A 20,374-nucleotide genomic window follows, 5' to 3' on the forward strand; every position below is an offset into this window, starting at 1 on the left:
ATTGAGCCATCACTCATGGTGATGATTACATGGACCTCACCATGGGAGAAGCTCTGAGAATCCTTTCAGGGTTAAGGAAGTTGACTTGGGAAACTGGCCAGTTCCTCCCTTGTGGGCAGCAGTTGCTGGTTTGAGCTGCTGGTTTGATCATTTGCTGACAAACATGTACAGCAAGTCAGGAGCAGAGGCCCATGGATTTGCTTCTGTCCAAGTTTGGTTCTTAAAATTATTTGTTGAATCAATAACAGTCTGATGTTTAAAATAATTTGGGCTTGATTGGGTGCAGGCAGGCAGAGTTGACCTGTAAACCCTTGTGATTTTTATTTTTTAAGAGACAGGATCTTACTCTGTCCCCCATGCTGGAGTGCAGTGGTGCAATCTTGAACTCCAGGGCTCAAGCAATCCTCCCAACTCAGCCTCCTGAGTAGCTGTGACCACAGGTGTGTACCACTATGTCCAGATAATTTTAATTATTTTTTTATAGAGATGGGGTCTTGCTATGTTGCCCAGGCTGGTCTTGAACTCTTGGCCTCAAACATTCCTCCTGCCTCGGTTTCCTAAAGCATTGGGATTATAGGTGTGAGCCACTGTGCCTGGCCTGACTATCTTCTAACTATCCCTTCCAAAGTGAGGTCAGGCTTGTTATGCAGTGCCTTTCCAACTAGGCTCTCAATAAGGATTTTTGTTCCTTTAAAACTCTTTACTTAGTGATTTATATTACACACACATATTTTCCTTTTAAATATTAACTTTTCTGATATAATTTTCATAAAATAAAATGTTCCCACTTTAAGTGTACATTTCAGCAATGTTTGACACATTTAAACACCCATATGATGAATACCTTGCTCAAGATAGAACACTTTCGTCACCCCCGAAAATTCTTTTTTTTTTTTTTAAGACAGTCTTGCTCTGTTGCCCAGGCTGGAGTGCAGTGGTGCAATCTTGGCTCCCTGCAAGCTCTGCCTCCTGCGTTCACGCCATTCTCCTGCCTCAGCCTCCCGAGTAGCTGGGACTACAGGTGCCCACCACCATGTCCGGCTAACTTTTTGTATTTTGTAGTAGAGACAGGGTTTCACTGTGTTAGCCAGGATGGTCTCGATCTCCTGACCTTGTGATCTGCCCGCGTCGGCCTCCCGAAATGCTGGGATTACAGGTGTGAGTCACCGCACCCGGCCCACCCCCGAAGGTTCTTTTTGCCCTTTCCTAGTCAATCCCTCACTCTACTTCAGTCCTAGAAAACCACTGATTTGCTTTCTGTCACTATAGATTAGATTTGTCTTTCTAGAATTTCACATGAGTGGAATTGTTCCGTATGTTGTCTTTTGCATCTGGCTTCTTTTGCACAGCACAGTATTCAGTATATTAATCCATGTTGTTGAGCACATCCGTAGTTCATTCCTGTTGATTTTCGGGTAGTATTCCATTGCACGCATATATCCAATGTACTGAATGGGTAATATCGACACATGGTTCAAAATATTAAAAATACACGAGTCTTGCCCACCCCATTTCCTAACCACTTGGTTTTTCCTCACAAGCATCATATATTATCAGCTTCTTGTGATTCCTTTTATGCAGTTTGAATTAGATATGTATGTGGGATCTTCCTCCAGTACTTTAGACAATGTATCTAATTTTGCATGTGTTTCAGTATAATCCTAGAAGTGGAATTGCTGGATTAAAGGATTAATGAACATGTGATTTTGATGTGATTTTGGCAGATACTGCCTAATTGCCCCCTTAGAGGTAAAAGAGGTCTCCCCAACTGAAAATTATTTTTTTTTGAAAAATTTCAAAATAGAGAAAAGTTGAAAAGATAGGATAATGAACACTTCCATAATATAGTCTTTTGATGATGATGAAAGTCGACTGTTTTGGAGAGGATAGAGACATTTAAGTCTGTGGAAAAATGTAAACCAGTAAAATCGTCACTTTGCACACACAAGGTTTTCTTTTTTTTTTTTTTTTTTTTTTTTTTTTTGAGGCGGAGTCTCGCTCTGTCGCCTGGACTGGAGTGCAATGGCCAGATCTCAGCTCACTGCAAGCTCCGCCTCCCGGGTTTACGCCATTCTCCTGCCTCAGCCTCCCGAGTAGCTGGGACTACAGGCGCCCGCCACCTCGCCCGGCTAGTTTTTGTATTTTTAGTAGAAACGGGGTTTCACCGTGTTAGCCAGGATGGTCTCGATCTCCTGACCTCGTGATCCGCCCGTCTCGGCCTCCCAAAGTGCTGGGATTACAGGCTTGAGCCACCGCGCCCGGCCAAGGTTTTCAACTTCACACTGAAACTCCAGTGAACCTGCTTTCAGTCACATGGTCTTTGGGACCTGTTGCTGTCATTTGCCTCTTAGCACGCTAATGGGGTTTGGGGTTTAGGATGTTTGTGTTCAGAGCAGCTTGTTGGGTTCCTGACCTGAGCTGAATAGGGCAAAGACTCTAGCCCTGGATGTGGGTCTGAGGAGGAGCTCGGCCCTTGGGTGTCGTGATGCTCTCAGGGGAAGTGACTAGATTGGCATGGGCATGAAGTACGTGTATGTGTGTATGTGTGCGAGTGTGTGTGTGTGTATGTGTGAGAACAATCCATTTCCAAATGACAGCTGGTGTGCGCTTTGAAATATGCCAACCTGATGTTCTTTTCCAGTGGCTTCTTGAAGGGACAGCAAACTCCTTATCTTGGCCTATAAAGCCTAGTCTGTCCCTGCAGCCTTTTCTGAGGAGCTCTCCCTGATTCCTGCACTCTAGCCACATTGGTGTTTCAGCTCCTGTCATTCTCCTTCCTCCCTCAGGCTGTTCTCCGCAACTGGAAGCACTCCCTCATGCCCACCCCACCCTCAGCACCCTGGCTTCAGGACTCAGCTCAAACGACACTTCCCTGGGAGGCCTTCCTTGAGCCCCACACAGGGAGGAGCCTCCTGGCACTGTTCTCCTGCAGTGTTTGCATGATTTTTCCTTATATATTTCTGTGATTTCACTCTTTGTGTCTGTTTCTCCTCTTGCCCCATAAATGTCATACAGGCAAGAATCCTATCTATTTTACGCACTGTTATATCCTGTGTTCTAACAGAGATTGGCACATAGTAGGTGCTCAGTTAATGTTTGTGAAGTTAGTGCATGAGGAGTTTTGATAGCAAAAGCATGTAGTTTGTAGTCAGAACTGGGGGTGTATTCTCTTTCTGCCTCTTAGAAAGTTACCTAACCTCTTTAAGCTGCAGTTTCACCTGAAAAATGGGTATAATAATATAATAATACTGCCTCCTGGAGCTGCTGGGTGCATATGGAAAGTGCTGGGCAAAAAGCAGGTGCTTGAGCCCTAGTAACTATCAGAGTATCATTTTTGATGTGAAGCCAGTGGACACACTTGTTCATGGGCAGCTTGTGCCTCTGGTAACTGCTGACAGCTGGCCTCACTGTCTGGGGTCAGGCTGGGCCAGTGTTCCCCTGCCCCAGGAGGTGAGGGTGACGCTGGAGCTGGGGGTTGAGGAGGTCATTGTGCCTTTTTGGCAGCTGCCACCAAAACCTTGAAGGGAAGACAGCCTTGGAGCACCTCCAGTCACTGACCTCTGCTAGGGTAGTGGAAGGAAGCAGCAGGGAGCCATGGGAACAGGGGAGGGCAGGGAGCCAGGTGGTCCCCGGAAACTGCAGGCTCAGTTGGCGGGCAGGAAGGGAACGGATGAGAATGTCAGGGCTCTGGAGGGTGTAGGGTTTCTGCTGCCTCCAGCTGCCCTAAGCTGCCTCTGCTGTTTTCCAGAGGGACCCAATTACCACCCTCTTTTGGAGCTAGGGCCAGCAGAGATCCCAAGGAGATAGGAGATGGCTCCCAGCAGGGCAGCAGGGGCCTTTAAAGCTCTCCCAACCATACACCTGTTCCTGATCATCTGGGATTTGGGGAAAATATTAGGACTTCTGAACATGGTCCCTCAGGTCTTCATGGAATATCAGGCTTTCAAAGTGTTCTCATAAGTGCCAACTCATTTGATCTTTTTCACAGCTTGGGAGTTGCCTGGATAGGTTTTATTGGCTTCTTTGCACAGTGACCCTGCTGTCCAGAGAGAGGGGAAGCCAGCTGGCTAGTCACCAGGTGAGTAAGTAATCCAGGACGTCTATCTCTATATAGCCTCTTCCTCGTGTCACTTGATCAACCAATCAACATACAACACGGCTCTTGCCCTTGACACAGGCCCCACCATACCTTGCTGTATCCCACCAAGCTTTTTCATTTTTTCTTTTTGTTTTTTTTTGAGACAAGGTCTCTCTGTCACCCAGGCTGGAGTGCAGTGGCATAATCATAGCTCACTGTAACCTTAAACACCCGAGATCAAGAGATCTTCCTGCCTTAGCCTCCTGAGTAGCTAGGCCTACAGGTGTGCACCACCACACCCAACTAATTTTTATTTTAATTTTTTTGTAGAGATGAGGATCTCCCTATGTTGCCCAGGCTGGTCTTGAACTCCTTGAGCTCAAGCTATTCTCTCTCCCACCTTGGCCTCCCAAAGTGCTGGAATGCAGGCTTGAGCCACCACACCCAGCCCAACCCACCAAGCTATCATCCTTCATTTACATTACCTGCTTGGCTTTTGAAGGTATTTGAGTAGCAGCCCCTACCCAGCATGCTGCATGTGCCCAGCTTTGTCTTGGGTGTTGTGGAGGGCACAGGGGAAGGTGGAGTGTTCTCTGCCCCTAGGTGTGGATGGCCAGACATGCCCGCTGAGAGAGTAACCAGCAATGCTGGGTCCACCATCGACAGGCCATGTGATGCCAGGCCTGAGGCGGCTGAGCCTGAGTTGGCTTTTGTGGGGGATTTGGTTAGGCTGAGCAAAAGGAGAGCCTTCCAGTAGGGAGCCTACAACAGCACGTGTCGGGAGGAAAGAAGGTGATTAGGGTTTCACGGGCTGGAGAGAAGGCCTTTTTGCGTAGAGTGGAGGGAATTTTGGAGGTTAAATGGCTTTGAATCCATTCATACACAAATGTTTACTGAGGACCTTTATGTGTCAGACACCAACTAGGCGCCCTACACACTGTATCTAATTTCATCCTTATTACAGCCATGGAGGTAGATATTTTTCTCATTTTACAGCTGTGCAAGTATAAATATAGACATGAAATATAGACATGAAATATTTGAAATTGAATGACTTGCTCAAGCCCAGTCTGACTCCAAAACCCATGTTTTTCCCATACAGAAGGCTCCTGGGGGAAGGTGAGTTTTGGGTACATATGAGGCAGATGAGAGTATAAGCCTTAGAAGGAGCTGGAGATGGGAGGAACTGCATAGGCAAAGGCAGGTGGCCGGACCAAGGTGCTGATGTGAGGTGGAGGTTTGATTGATGCAGAACTGCTCAGGCCCTATTACTTCGTCAAGGGCCTTGTTGGGCCCACTCAAGGGCTGAGCAGCTGTCTGATCTGCCCATCTTTCCCAGCATGCCAAACTCCTCCAGCTGGCCCCATGTGCTGCCTTTCTGCCACATTAGCCTTTTTAGGCTCTTTTCTGGCTCCCCACCTTGGCCTTTGCTGTTCCTCCCACCTGAATGTCATCATCCTCCTATCCTCATTATCCTCTATCCTCTCTATTTATCCAAATCCTGCCTTTTCCTTTTCCTTTTCCTTTTTTTTTTTTTTTTTTTTTTGAGACAGGGTTTTACTCTGTCACCCAAGTGGGAGTACAGTGGCACGATCATGGCTCACTACAGCCTTGACCTCCAGGGCTCAGGCCATCTTCCAGCCTTAGCCCCCCAAGTAACTGGGACCATAGTTGCTTACTACCATGTCTGGCTAATTTTTTTTTTTTTTTTTTTTAGAAATGAGGTCTCAGTATGTTGCCCGGGCCAGTCTTGAACTCCTGGACTCAAACGATCCTTTGGCCTTGGCCTTCCGAAGTGCTAGGATTACTGGTGTGAGTTACCACACCTGGCCTGAATCCTTGCCACTTCTTTATGGTTCCCTGGCCATTTTTGCTTCTCTTGAAAGCCCTTCTTGATTACTGCAGTTGCCCTGGTTCTTCGTTGAGGGTGCGTAGACCTCTTTCTAAAGTCTACCCCATCTCCCCAGTTCATAAGCTCCCCATGTTTAGGCAGGGGTCACAATCTTACCCACTCTCCACAAGCTCCACAAGCATTACGGGCAGTGGTAGGTAGGCCACTGACAGGGGCATTTCCTATTGGCTGGGCAAGGGGCCAACCCCTTCACACACATTTCCTGGTTTCGTCCCTGCAGCAAACCCTATGACATAGCAATGAGTCAACTATTAACTTTTAAAGATGCAGCAACTAGAGACTCAGAGAGAAGGTGAGTAGGCTGCCTGGATGTGGAGACTATCCTTGACTTGATCTGACTCCGGAGCCCACACTCTTGACCCCTCTTCTTGCCTGGAGTACCCATGAAGCCAGAGTAAGTTTTGGATCTGGACTAGCCCAGGTATAGAGCTGGCTCAAATGAGGCCCCTGCTCGCAGGTACCCATGGTTAGAGATGTGAGAGCCCAGTGAGGTGGCTGGCCTCTTTGCAGATGCCTTGCAGCACACCCCCTTCTCTTTTTCTGTTCTTTCTTTTGTTTGTTTGCTGTTAGTGGTGTGTGTGCTTCTGTAAACCCAGCCCTGCCTTTCATTAATTTCCACTTGGAAGGGAAGCCAAGTGGCCACAGTTTGAGGAGGTGCCCATTTTCTGGAGGTCAAAATAAGCCCAACTCGGGTGATGCAGGGAGCCTGGGGCTGCTTCACGAACTCCAGTCACAGCTCAGGGGTCCTGGTCCCACTGAGGCCTTGAGTCTCCCATCCTCCTGCCCAGGCAGGATGAGCCAGCCTGGAGGCAGGTGGCAGGACAGGAATGCAGCCTTCTCTCCAGCTCTTGACAGGGCATCTCTGGGAGGCCCCCTGGCTCCTTCAGACCATGGCTCTGCTGGGGAAGCCAGGGATTAGGGGCCTAATTCCACCAAGAATCCTGTTTTTCTTAGCCTCACACAGATTGCTTTTTAGGAAAGGTCCCTCATCTAATTAGCCTGAGTCAACAGCTCCATTTATTTGGACACGTGATGTTATGAAATGGGCTGCTACTGGTGTGTTTTTGTACCGCATATCTGGGCTGCCCCTCCAGGATGGCATCAGGAGCGAGGCGCTGCAGGCCGTCCAGGCCAGCAAGAACTCAGCCTGAGAGCAGCTCCAGCAGAGGCCGGAAGGGAGGCCACCGGTTGGCCAGCCAGGCGGAGACCTGTACTCTCTCAGATTTCATCACAAGAAAGTGACCCACTGAGTGTCCACATATCCAGCTTCCTCTCCCATTGGTGTTTTTGAATCAAAATAAAGAAGGGATTAGGGACCCTTGACCAAAACTCTTTCTTTCCCATCAAATTCAAAAGAGATTTCTACAAGGGACTTTTGATGGTGAAAAACCCTTTATCACATCTATAGTACTCAGGACTTTTTGAGAAAAAAATCAGTAATAGTTACTATTTATTTTTTTCTTTTCTCAGAATTCTTAGGGGTGAAAGTTGCTATTTAATAGTGAGCATTTGCTATGTACAATGTGCTAAGCACATGATATAATAAATCTCTTACACACACACACACACACACACACACACACGGTTTCTTCTCTCTCTCCCTCACCTGCTATCCTTATCTGCCTGGTGAAAATGGAACTCCCCCCATTCAATCCCCTCCTTACTCTGTCTACCCCCTCTCAACCTTGGTATTTATTTGTTCAGATTATTTTCTGTGCTTTTATATTTATGTATATCATATATTATTTCTAATCCTAAAAACAGTCATTCAAGGAAGGTATTAATATTCCCATTTTGCAGATGAGAAAACTGAGGCAAAGAAAGGCTAAGTAACTTGTCCAAGATCTCATAGCCAGCAAGGAGGAGAGCTGGGTTGAAATCAGGCCAGAGTGACTACAGAGACTGATGGGAAGCCTTGTCCCTCTGGCACCACCTTGACCACAGCAGGTTCCAGACTTTGGCATTTTTTTTTGAGGCAGGATCTCATTCTGTCACCCAGGATGGAGCGCAGTGGTGCGAGCATAGCTCATAGCAGCCTTTATCTCCCAGGTTCAAGGGATCCTCCCATCTCAACCTCTTGAGTAGCTGGGACTATAGTCATGCCTATAGTCATGCAACACCATGGCTGGCTAATTTATTTTTATTGGTCTTAATGAATTGTAGTGCATTTCTTACTTGTGTCTCCTTCTTGCCACCTCTCTCCATGTTGTTACTATTTTTGCCAAATCGGTCAGTCAGGGTGGGCACTCAATATAGTTGGGCCTCATGGAAGTCATCCTCTGCTCTGCTGCCTCTGCCCTTTTTCCCGACCTGGAATCACAGCCCACCTAACAGCTTTAGTTAGACCACCTTCTGCTTTCTGCATCCAGAGCCAAAATGGAAATAACTGCCAGCAAGGGTGGCATTGCCACCACTTCCCCCGATTGTGACTGGTCAACGTGCACATACCCCAAGCCACTGAGCATTTGGGACTGAATGTTCATCTCTTTTTGGCCAAATAGGATATTGTTGTGAAGAGCAAAAATGTTTTCCTCTTTATAATGGGCCAGGAGCTGCTGTTTGGCCAGGAGCTGCTGGTGCTGCTGCTGCTGCTGCTGCTGCTGTGTGTGTGTGTGTGTGTGTGCATGCAATTTTAGTGCAAAAGACTAAAATTAATTCTCATAATTGTTGTAGGCTGGAAAAGTGGAGAACTGGGAGAGGCAGGAGTCAAAGACATTGCTGGATGGATTGAAAAAACAAATGTCAGTGCTAGGCTTGGAATCTTCTTAAAAAGGCAATGGGACCTATTTTCCTGTTGAACTTTCACACTTTCTGACCCAGTAATTTCTGCCCTGGAGTTTATCAGGGACACCAGGGGCCAGGAGCGTAGCACGACTAAAGTTACTGGGACAAAGCTGGAGGCAGGTCAGCGCTCCACAGGGGAGTCCCAAGGGTCTGCAGGCAACCACTGCCACCAAGAACTTCTAAGGCCAAGAAAGGGAAGCCTCGAAACCAAACATCCCTGCAAAGTCCCTGGCAAATGTGTTCCTCATCAAGGCAGATACAAACAAAGTTTATTAAAAAGCCTTCCAAAGGGACATTCCAAATCACCAGCAGGCCTCCTTGAGGTGAATGTCCATTCTCCTATGAACTCTTGTTTCAGCCTTGTTGGAGCTTTTCAAACACCGAGTCACCAATGTATCCAGGAAGGAAAATAAACAGGGGGCTCAGGGTGACCCAGCGCTCAGTACAAGTCTGCACTTTCTGACACCACAGCCAGTGGGGTTGGTAGGAATGAGCCGGGAATCGAGTACAAACAGGGCAGTGAAGCCTCTGGCCCTGTGGAGGGGGTGCCCCCTCTTTGTGTCCTAATGGCAGCCCACCAGGCAGAGGAAGGGCCCCTGTGGTTGCAAAAATGGTAGGTTGGTACCACAGAGCAAGCTCTGGAATGGGAAAGTCATGTGTCTTCTGCATTCTGGGAGGAGGAAAGGGCCCTGCCTCCAACTAACTGAAAATTTCCTCATCTGTAAAATTGGTGGTTTTCCCAGTAGATGGAAGTAGAGTTGCTCTGGTTGGAGTGGAGGTTGCAGGCATCAAAGCCTGGCTTCACGTGTTTCCCAAAGCATGTAGGGGTATGCTTTAGGAAACATGTGAAGGGATCCTTGTGGATCCCTAGGGCCCTGTGGAGCATAATTTAATATTACCCATTCCAGAGTTTAAACTAAGATTCTATAATTTTAAAATAATCTAACTATGACAAGTGGACCAATAAGCATGTTGTGAACAAGAATTACTACAAGGGGCAGGAATAGCTCTGTCTCTAGAGTCAGACAGGCCTAAGTTGCCACTGCCTACTGTGTCACAGCTTCATGCTTAAACTTCCAGAACCTCATGAAGATGGGGTCATTACTACCTCATGCCATAGGTGTGAACATCTGTGCTCAAGTCTAAATCATCAGTAAAGACTGACAGAGTCAATACGTAATAAGTGGTAGCTCATTTGACTCAGCAATCCCATTGCTGGGTATATATCCAAAAGAATATAAATTGGCACATACACGCATATGTTCATTGCAGCACCATTCACAACAGCAAAGACATGGAATAAACCTAAATGCCTATCAGTGGCTGACTGGATAAAGAAAATGTAGTACATGTACACCATGGAATACTACAGAGCCATAAGAAAGAATGAGATCATGTCCTTTGCAGGAGCATGAATGAAGCTGGAGGCCATCATTTTTAGCAAACTAATGCAGGAACAGAAAACCAAATACTGAATGCTCTCACTTATAAGTGGGAGAAAAATGATGAGAACTCATGGACACAGAGGGGAATGACAGACATTGGGGCCCACTTGAGGGTGTAGCGTGGAAGGAGGGAGAGGAAAAGAAAAAATAGCTATTGGGTACGACACTTAGTACCTGGTTGATGAAATAATCTGTACAACAAACCCCCGTGACATAAGTTTACCTATATAACAAACCTGCACATGTACCTTTGAACCTAAAATAAACGTTAAAAAAGTAATAGTTATTATATTTTTATTGTTGGATATGCCCTATGACACTAACCTGTTGGACATTTTGGGGAGTCAAGGGGCTGACCAGAGAATAAAGGAGACGAGGGAGAAGAGAGGGTACTCATGGGAGGAAGGAGGAACTTTGCTGTTGTTAAAAATCACACCCATAACAATTTATCGAGAGCGTCTATGAGCTGGTACTGTGTATGGAGATTATATAGCAAGTCCCTCTTGCGACACTCCCACACTGCTGGCTACTGTGTTCCTTTTCTTTTTTCTTTTTTTTTGAGATGGAGTCTTGCTTTGTTGCCCAGGCTGGAGTACAGTGGTGCAGTCTTGGCTCATTGCAACCTCTGCCTCTGGGTTCAAACGATTCTCCTACCTCAGCCTCCTGAGTAGCTGGGACTACAGATGTGTGCCACCATGCCCGGCTAACTTTTTGTATTTTTAGCAGAGACAGGGTTTCACCATGTTAGCCAGGATGGTCTCTATCTCCTGACCTTGTGATCCGCCTGCCTCAGCCTCCCAGACTGTTGGTATTACAGGCGTAAGCCACGGCACCCGACCCTGTGTTCCTTTTCTTACACGGTGAAAACTGAAGCTCAGAAAGCCTTGGTGATTGTCCAAATCTCCAGGCCTGTAAGAGGAGCTAAGATTCAGCAGTCTGATGCTAAAGTCTAGGCTCTCAGCCCCTAAGGGTCACATGTCCCCAAATCTGAGGTGAAGAGTGCCCTCCTTCTGAGCCAAAGATGGCCTCGGTCTGGAGATCCACATCTTGTCCTGGGGGGAGCCAGCTATGGCTACCAGTTGCAATGCTGGAGAAATCCTTCCTGTCACAGCGTTGTGTACAAAGCCAGGCAAAGAGTTGGCCAGTTGGGGGATCCCAGCTTTTCTGATTCTAAGCCCGGATTCTAAACTCTGGCTGCACACTAGCGCCACCTGGGGAGCTTTGAAAAACTCACACCACGCAGGCCATCCAGACCAATGACATCAGCATCTCCTGGTGGGGCCAGGACATTAGTATCTTGTTAAATTCCCTGGTGATTCCAAAGAGCATTCAAGCCTGAGGACCTCTCAGAAAGGAAACAGCTGGTTCTGGAGCTCTCATTCCCTTTCACCAACGGGCTGGGGTGGAGGCTGGGAGTGAAGGAGGAGTTTCGAGGCAGGAATTGTGCATGAGTAGGGAGTTAGTAAAATGGGAGAGATTAAAGACTGACAAAGAATGTGTGGGGTGTGTGACATGGAAGCTCAGACAGGTTAAGTACTGGATTCGGAATGCACACAGGGTCAGTGGCAGAACTGGGAGTCATCACATTGAAGTGGTGCCAAAATGACTGGGATGTTTGTTACTGGGGAGACCCCAAGCTCAGTGGTGGAGTTTTCCAAGACCCAGTTCTGCAGCTGATTCTCTTCCCAACCCATCTTCTCACTCAGTCAACTTCGTTCACACTTAAGGCTTTCATCACCACCTGACTCTCAAAGTTTTGTTTCCACTCATGACTGGTCATTGGACCCTCAAACCCATATATGCAGTGACTCACTTGACACTTCCACTTGGATCACGCCAAGGCATCTAGAGCTTCACATGGCCAAGACTAAACTCATGAACTGCCTTTATCCCCAACCTGGTCCTTCTGCAGATTCCCAGGCCCGGGGACCAGGAATCATACTTGACTCTTTCCTCTCACTCACTACCCATGTCTGTCATCAACACCTCTTAGTACCTGTCTTCTTCTTCTTCTTTTTTTTTTTTTGAGATGGAGTCTTGCTCTGTCGCCCAGGCTGGAGTGCAGTGGCGCGATCTCGATTCACTGTAAGCTCCGCCTCCCGGGTTCACACCATTCTCCTGCCTCAGCCTCCCGAGTAGCTGGGACTACAGGCGCCCGCCACCATGCCTGGCTAATTTTTTGTATTTTTAGTAGAGACGGGGTTTCACCGTGTTAGCCAGGATGGTCTCAATCTTATGACTTCGTGATCTGCCCGCCTCGGCCTCCCAAAGTGCTGGGATTACAGGCGTGGGCCACTGCGCCCGGCCACTGTCTTCTTAGCTTTTAGTACCTTTTAAGGACCTGTCCATCTTGGCCTCTTGTTTTCATCTTCATTGCCACCCCACTAGCCAAGCTACCATCATCTTTGGTAATTTATTCTTTTAATTTTTTACTTTTTGGTAGTTTTTATTACTTACATGATTATTTGATTATGTCTGCCTCCCCCACTAGCTTATACACTGTATAAGGGCAGGGACTAGCTTTTTTTGTATCCTCAACATCTTACTTGTCTCCTCAGTAAATAGTTGTTGAGTGAATAACCTGTTTTAAACTTTTTATTCATTTTGAAGGCTGTTGATACAATCACTGCTTCATTATGGCTTGCTGCTTTCAGGATGATGAAATCACGAAGCTGAAATCAGGATGATGTGCTTAGATGACTTTGCATTCCATGAAGTCGAGGAGCATAGAGGTTTTGTCTATGGAGGTTGAGCAAGGGGGTCTGAGAGAACCACATGATGTGAGCTGAGATGTGGACACATGACATGGCAGATGAGTGCACACACACACAACCGTCCTTGGTCAGCCCTTCTCTTGCTTCCTTGCTCAACAGACATTATCTTTATTTGGAGAATCAATTATGAAATCAATCCCTCACTATTTCTCCAATAATGCAGCTAATAAAAAGAAAAGCTATTTTGATGGTGTCTGGTTTTCAGCTAAAAGGAGGGTCAAAATAGCAATTTTATCAGTTGCCCTTTGAAAGTGCTTCTCTTGGTCACAGCAGTTCACAGGGGGAAACACGATGATTCTGACTCCATTCTTGATATTAGCTCCTGCTTGAGGTAATAGATTGTGTTACCTTTGAAACAGGGCATCTGTGGGTAGCCAGCAAGGTCGAGTCAAGATTATATTATGCCACCTGTGTCATCAGAACAAGGCTCAGTTCTCCCCTATCACCTGTTCCAGTGAAATACTGGCCAAAATGGTGTGTCTGTGGGATTCTGGCAAAAGTGGGCCATGGGAAGAAGCCCCAGGTCCTGGGCTTTTCTTGAACCTTATCTTCTAAGACACTTCTCCAGGAAAACTACCCCAGTGTCATAGTGGCGACTCTGACTTGTTGTTCCTGCCCCCAAGTAGATGGAAAGGCCCTTGAGGACAGAAACCAGGAACTTTCCATTCTCCACTATTACCTATCTGGGTCTTCATGGGTTCTTAGGATTTCCCTGGTAGGGGGCAGAGGTATGGCTGTGAAGTAGTTAGAAATTAAGTACTGGAGTCAGAGAAATGGAAATAAATCTACTTTCTGTACCTGCCACTTCTTGGCTAAGAACTTTGGGCAAATTACTTAATATTGCTGAGCCTCAGTTTCCTTATCTATAAAACAGGAATCATAATAGTAGTTATTGTATGTTACTTATGTAAGGTTTTTGTGAGGTGGAGTCAATGAAATAATGCATATAAAGCTTTTAGTTTAGTGCCTGGAAACAGGAAATATGTAATAAATGCCAGTTTATGGAATGAATGGAGGGTGGAAGTGCCCCTCCTTCCTGGATTGGGGGTCAGGGGAGATGCTGGCATACACTGGAAACCATTGGAGGTGAATTCTCAGGTCTTCTAAGTTCACCATTCCTTTGGATCTGATTTCCAAAAATGGAAAACAGACACTATTGCCCTTTACTGCCATCTTGTTAAGCAAGATGCAGATTTAGAACCCACATATTTTACAGGTTAAATGCCAGCAGAAGACATAAAACAGATTGCAGTGTCCCCAGCCAGGAGCCCCTTATTGCCTATATGTTAGAGAAAAAGTAGTTTTATTTGTTGTCCCTTTTACCAACCCATCTTGTCTAAGTATATATTTTGGGACTCAAAATCTGTCAAAGAGGCATTTAAAAGGAACTCTTGGCCACCAAAGAGTAAACAAAAGTACAGATGCCTCACTTTCCTAGGTTAAAACCCCAGCCACCCTGCTTTGATGTACCAACATTCCCTAATGAGGTCACGAAAGCAGCATGTGTTCTCAAGAGCTTCTTGTGCACAACCAGCCCCCCTGCCACAAGACTGGGAGAGTGACAGAGAAGCCCAGTGACAGAGAAGCCCAGGGCGTGGCTGGGGTCAGAAGAGCTCTGCCGATTTACGGTTACTTCTTAGGCTGCCATCTTGTGGCAGTTGTTCTGAGGTGAGTTTGCCTGTGGGTGATAGGGCTCCTAATATCTCCAAAGATACGCTCCCCTGTGATAATGTGCACTTGCTTGATGATGTGTACGTTCCTCTTTGTGTCTGTGTACCTGCCTGCATTTGCATATGGGGCTCTGGGTCCTAAAATCCAGTGGTAGGAAAAGTGAAACGAATTAAGAGGATCTCAGGATGGGGCCTTCTCCAGGTGGGACATTCAGGCCGGCACTGGGTCACAGGGGTCCAGGTAATATGTCTGAAGCAGTGTAGTTTCAGGACAATAGTAAGAGCTGTCATTTATTGAGCAATTACTACGTGCCAGATGTGGCCGAATACTTCCTGTGTATTATTTCATTTAATTGTAACAATAGCCTTCTGAGCTAAGTGCTGTTATTTTCCAATTATATAGATGAAGAAACCAAGAGAAGAGGAGAGGTTAAGGCACTTTCCAAAGTCATGGAGCTAGTATCCAATACAGTTGGGACCCAAAGCCTATGCTCTAAACACCCTTGTGCAGCCCTGGGTGGGACATAGAGCCACAAATACCTGGGAACCTGTATTGAGTTAGCCACTTGGATTATGTGAGCTTGGCCCAGTCACTTAAGCTCTCCTACCCTGTTTCCTTATCTGTGAAATGGAGCTTCCACACAGGGAAATTGCAAGAATTAAATGAGATCGCCAATGTATTATATTTAGCACAGTGCTCGGCACGGGTGAGGGCTCAGTAATATAGGTTTTTTTCCCCCGGCCCCACCTCTTAGTTTGGGAGGGAAGAAACGGGAGGGACTATCTCTCTAGTTGGGCCTCCTACCATTTCAGCATCGTGTCCCTCCCCTGGGCTTTACAGAACCCTTTGCAGCAGTGTCAGGAGGTCCTTGGTTCCTGACAGTATGACCCATTTCTCAGTTTAATCATCTTGGCTGCATGGGAAAGCAGCACTGGCTACTGTAAAGAGCTCTTGACCAGAATTGAGGCTAACCTTGGTTTTAGTCCAATTCCAATTCTGAGACTTGGACAACTTCTGTCTCTCTGGGTCTCAGCTTTCCCATCAATAAAATGGAGGATGTGTCTACATACAGGACCAGTGTGCATATGTGGCACAGGTGCAGCCACTCCCTGGTTCTGCACCTGCTAAAGATGTGATTAACCCATTTTACCATCTTTGTTGGTGATACTGGATGTAGCTGCACAACCCTCCCCAACACATGGAGGCAATCACTGCCAACTGGTTAGAGTTGAAATGACTATTAGAACCTCTTGGGTATTCCTGAAACAGTTTGCTGTCTAAGGACCCTTCCATTTCTGTTATTCTGACTCTACCATCTGGGTCTTGACTGCTCTGTGGGACAGTGCAAAGAGCATGGGTCTGAACGAGGGGAGTTGATTATAGCACTAGCCACATCTAGCGGTTCTGTGACCTTGGGCAAGTTGCTTACACTCTCTAAGCCCTGTTTTCTAATTTGTAAAAGGGGAGTCCTTATGTAGGCTCTGGCCATTTGCATTGTTGTGAGACAGAAAACACTGTAGCCTCCCTGGAGGCAAGACCTGGGTCCCTGTCATTGTTACACTGTGCTTAGAACAGGGCCCGGTCTGAAGCCGATCCTTCATGAAGTTTTGTTCAGTTGAAGCATGGTAGAATATTAAACCTGTAAAAATGGAAGGAACTATAACCCAATCAATTACGTCTCTAGAGATGTGGTTTTCAGTCTTTATGGAGCACAGTGCTGCTCTGGGAGCCCTTTCAACATGCAGATTCCTGGGCTCCGCTTCAGGGAGCTGATCCAGGATGCCTGGGGTAGGACCCAGAAATCCCCCAATTTCCTGGGAATTCTGTTGAAGGTGATCCAGAAACCATGGTGTGGCAAACAGGGCTGCAGAGTTGGGAGGCCCAGAATGGAAGTTAAAATAAATGGAGAGGCCTCAATTTGTTGCTAGTTGTCCACCAGGAGTTGAATAGAGTGGCATTTTGGAGTTCCCAGAGCCTCTGGACCAGTGAGGGAGTCACCGGGAAGGATGACTGTGCCTGCCCCTCAACTCCTCGTTGGCTGCTTCTCTGAGATTTCGGTCCTCAGTGACTGATGCTCTTAGGTTTCTGTGCTCTGACCCTTGTGGCCCACGCAGCAAGCAACCAGGTTAGGGGCACTTCCCCTTTTATCCCAAGTAAAGTAGGAGTGTCGGGGTGTAGGCTGCCAGTGCTGTTCATCCTTAACTATCCTGTGTGACTCATGTGCACCTCTCCCCACTCCATCCACAAACTGGAGAAGACAGAGATCCTTTAGGAAGGGCGGCTAGGAGGTTGCTGGCCTGGGCTCAGCCAGGGTACTCCAGCTCAGGTGGAGCGCGTGTGTGTGTGTGAGAGAGAGAGACACACACACAAACACAGAGAGACAAAGAGAGACAAAGTGCTTTCTGGTGATTTTGGCTGTATACATGGTTCCCAAAACGACTGAGTAGAAAGCAAAAACCAAATGTAGTGTTTGGGATTTTTTTTTCCTGCATGTTGATAAACATGGAGATCTTTGCAAACACCCATGTATTAGATGGAAATGCAAATGTTTCATCTTTATGTTTCAGTATGTGATAATGCATCTTGCATATGTAGACAACTGGTAAAACAAAACAAAACCAAAAAAAAAAAACACTCTTCGACAATGCGAGACTGCCTCAAAAAAACCCAACACTCTTAATGATGTTGTTTTGCTTTACATTCACAATCATCATTGTCATCGTCATCCTTGTTACTCAGCTTGATTTCATGAATTATTGAGAGAGAGTTGGATTCTGAATTCCTGTTAAGTATTCAAAATAAATCCAAATAAAAAAAATTTGCTTCTTTTCTTTTCCTTTCTTCCCAGGACCTTTCTTCCACAGCCAAGTTCTGTTAACTTCATGGGCTTCTTAAGTGATTAAATGAGTTAATATGTGAACTCTCCTTACAATAGTGCCATAAATTCTCTTAAAATGATGTCCATCCTTCTTTGTTACTACTACTACATGCACAATCCTGTTAACATAAATCCAACTGGAGCAAGCCCCTGAATTATCCCAAACTAATGAGAGAATTATTTGTCCTACAGATATTAAATTCTCAGCCAACTAAACTCTTTTACTTTAAGAGAGGAGATTTGTGCACTTTAGCCACCTGGGATGGAGGCCATGCTGGACTCTGCTGTCTTCAGAAACAGGGCTTGATGGGCACAGCCTAATTTTTCTCTGGTTTTATGGGGGTCAGAATTTAGAACACTAGCTGGTGGTTGTCAGACCACTACATGGCCCAGAGCCAGTGCTTCTTAAGTTCTTTTTCTCCTTGTTATTTATGGTGCACACTTCCCATTCAGAGTCTCAACTGTTTCCACTTCAGAGAATCTTCTGTACTCTTCCTTCTAAGTCGCTGTACCAAATCCATCAGGCCCTAGGGACAAGCAAGACACTGTTAAACTTGTAGGAAAAACAATAGTCAGTATCTCCAGAGGGCTGCTTTTCCTTCGTCCTAGGCTGTTAATGATGTTCTGGAAAGTGATGATTGCGATGCAAACACCTTTCAGAGAAATGAACTGTTACCTGGACATTGCATTCTAGTGGGACATGGAAGCCTCTCCTATGCTCAGCCATCCCTGGTTCAGTACCCAGCTGGGTGGGACACTCTAACTGGCCTCCTTTCTTGGGGTCCCTGCTGCCCTAGTTTGTGCAGCATGTCTCACAAGTGAAACCAGATGGCCAGGGTGGGCAGTGAGGGAGACCCAAAAAAAAAAAAGGATCCAAGGAAAACTGAGCTTCTGGTCCCACCCACTGCCCCAAACTGCTTCTGAATCGGTTCATCCGTGAACAAACCCTAGAATTCCTTTTATCTCCCAATCACCAAGAATTCGATCCTTTATTTAGTCCTGAAACTCGGAAACTAATCTTTTATTTATCTCTGCTGTAATCCCACTTCAGGCTGTGTGTGGAATATACCACTTGGGAACAAACCTCTAAGATTTCAGAAGGACCCTCGGTCAGGGAAGCATAAGGGCTTACAAGAGAAAGTAAAACCAGGCCCAGGATGTTTTGGTTCCATGTGTGAATTAGAGAAGAATGCAGCTCATTTGGGCTTGTGTAATGGGGAACAAGCCACAGGCAAGCTCCCTAATCACAAAACCACAGGAGAGGGCAGGAAAATGGGGCTGGCATGATGTTAGGCAAGGCAAGCTGGTTGAAACAATTTCCCAGGCTCCCTTGAATGCTGGCTTGGCCCTCAAGCTAGGGCGGAGGATCGTTGATAAAGAATCATTGCTGCTTGGAGTGTGCTGAGCAGCTTCAGATGGCCATCCTTCTGCCTGATTTTGCCCCCCTACCACTGTGGATCATGGCCAATATGGCAGGCATGTGCCAGCCAAATGCACCCTGGCCACCTCTCCCCATGTGCCCATCCTCAGTGGATTGACTTCCGCTTGGGCCCTGAAAGGAGCACCTTGCCTCTGGAGGTCTTCCAGACCACCATCTCTGCTCTCTTTCATTAATTCATTATTGTATTCAACTAGTATTTCCTGAGTGTCTACTAGGCCCAGGGACCAGGGCTGGGAAATGGCTATTCAGTGCTGAGCAGGCTACCACAGAGCTCATAGAACCTGTGGGGGAAGAAATCAGATGCCAAATAAAGTCATTCGACTAAAATTATGATGGAAGGAGGGGAGGAGCCACATCAGGGGTTTGGGAGTTTGGAATAGGGGAACAAACCTTGTGCCAGCAGTCAGAGGCAAGCAAGCTGACCTTAGAAAGATGAATAGGTGCTAGCAGGGTGCAGAGTTGTAGGGCAGGGAGTCTTCCCAGACTCCTTCACTCTCTTTGGCTTTTCGGCTTCTCCGTTTCCCTCCAATCCTTAGCTCCTGACTTGGGCCTCAGGGCACTTGGCATGCATTCAGGACTCCACTTCTAGAACCTGCCTCTGGGCCCCAGCCCCTGGCACCACTTCCAGAACCAGCCAGCTGATCTGGCCCTCCCAAGCCCCTTCCCAGGGAGATGGCTTCCCTGTCTCAGTCCTTCTTTCACCAACTCACTCCCTTGTGTACCCATACATCATCGATTCACACACCATGTCAGCCCAATTCTATGGAGCTTTCCTGGCACCTGCCGGCCTCACAGGGGCTGCAGCTCACTTTGTTCATGCATTCTCTCCCTCAAAAGTTTGCTCCTTCACTAATGTTCCCTCAATCTGGGCCAGGCACTGCTGTGGACACTGGCTGAGTGGTAAAGGTGAGCCTGAAAGAGGACCAAGACAGCGGGGTCAGAGAAGACTTCCTGGAAGGAGTGACTCCTGGGAGAGTCTTAAGGTTGGGGACAAGTTAGCCAGCTGCATTGCCCTTCTGTTCACTTCTACTTCTCATGCCCTTTCCAATGCCTCTCCACCCTCTGTGCCAGCCTGTCCCATTTCTGAGCTTCAGTTTCAAGAGATAGCGCTGGGAGGGCCCTTGGAAGTCTTCCAGTCTGACCTGCCCATTTGACAGATGGGGATAATGAGGTCCCAGGAGGAGGAGGGATTTGCCCAGAGTGAAGCAGCTAAAGGAAGCACGATGGCTAGTTAATTCTATTGTTCCAGAGTCTGTGTGCCTAAGACTCACTTCTTCTCCTGCCAGAAAGCCTTTCTTGGAAGCTGACACCCGTTCTCTCCTCTGTGTGGCCCCTGGTGCCCTTCTGACCACTCCTCCTCTCCCTGCCCTTTCACTTGGCATTGCCTCATG

The sequence above is a fragment of the Rhinopithecus roxellana genome, chromosome 1 (assembly GCF_007565055.1).
Source record: "Rhinopithecus roxellana isolate Shanxi Qingling chromosome 1, ASM756505v1, whole genome shotgun sequence".
In the NCBI taxonomy this organism is placed as follows: Eukaryota; Metazoa; Chordata; class Mammalia; order Primates; family Cercopithecidae; genus Rhinopithecus; species Rhinopithecus roxellana.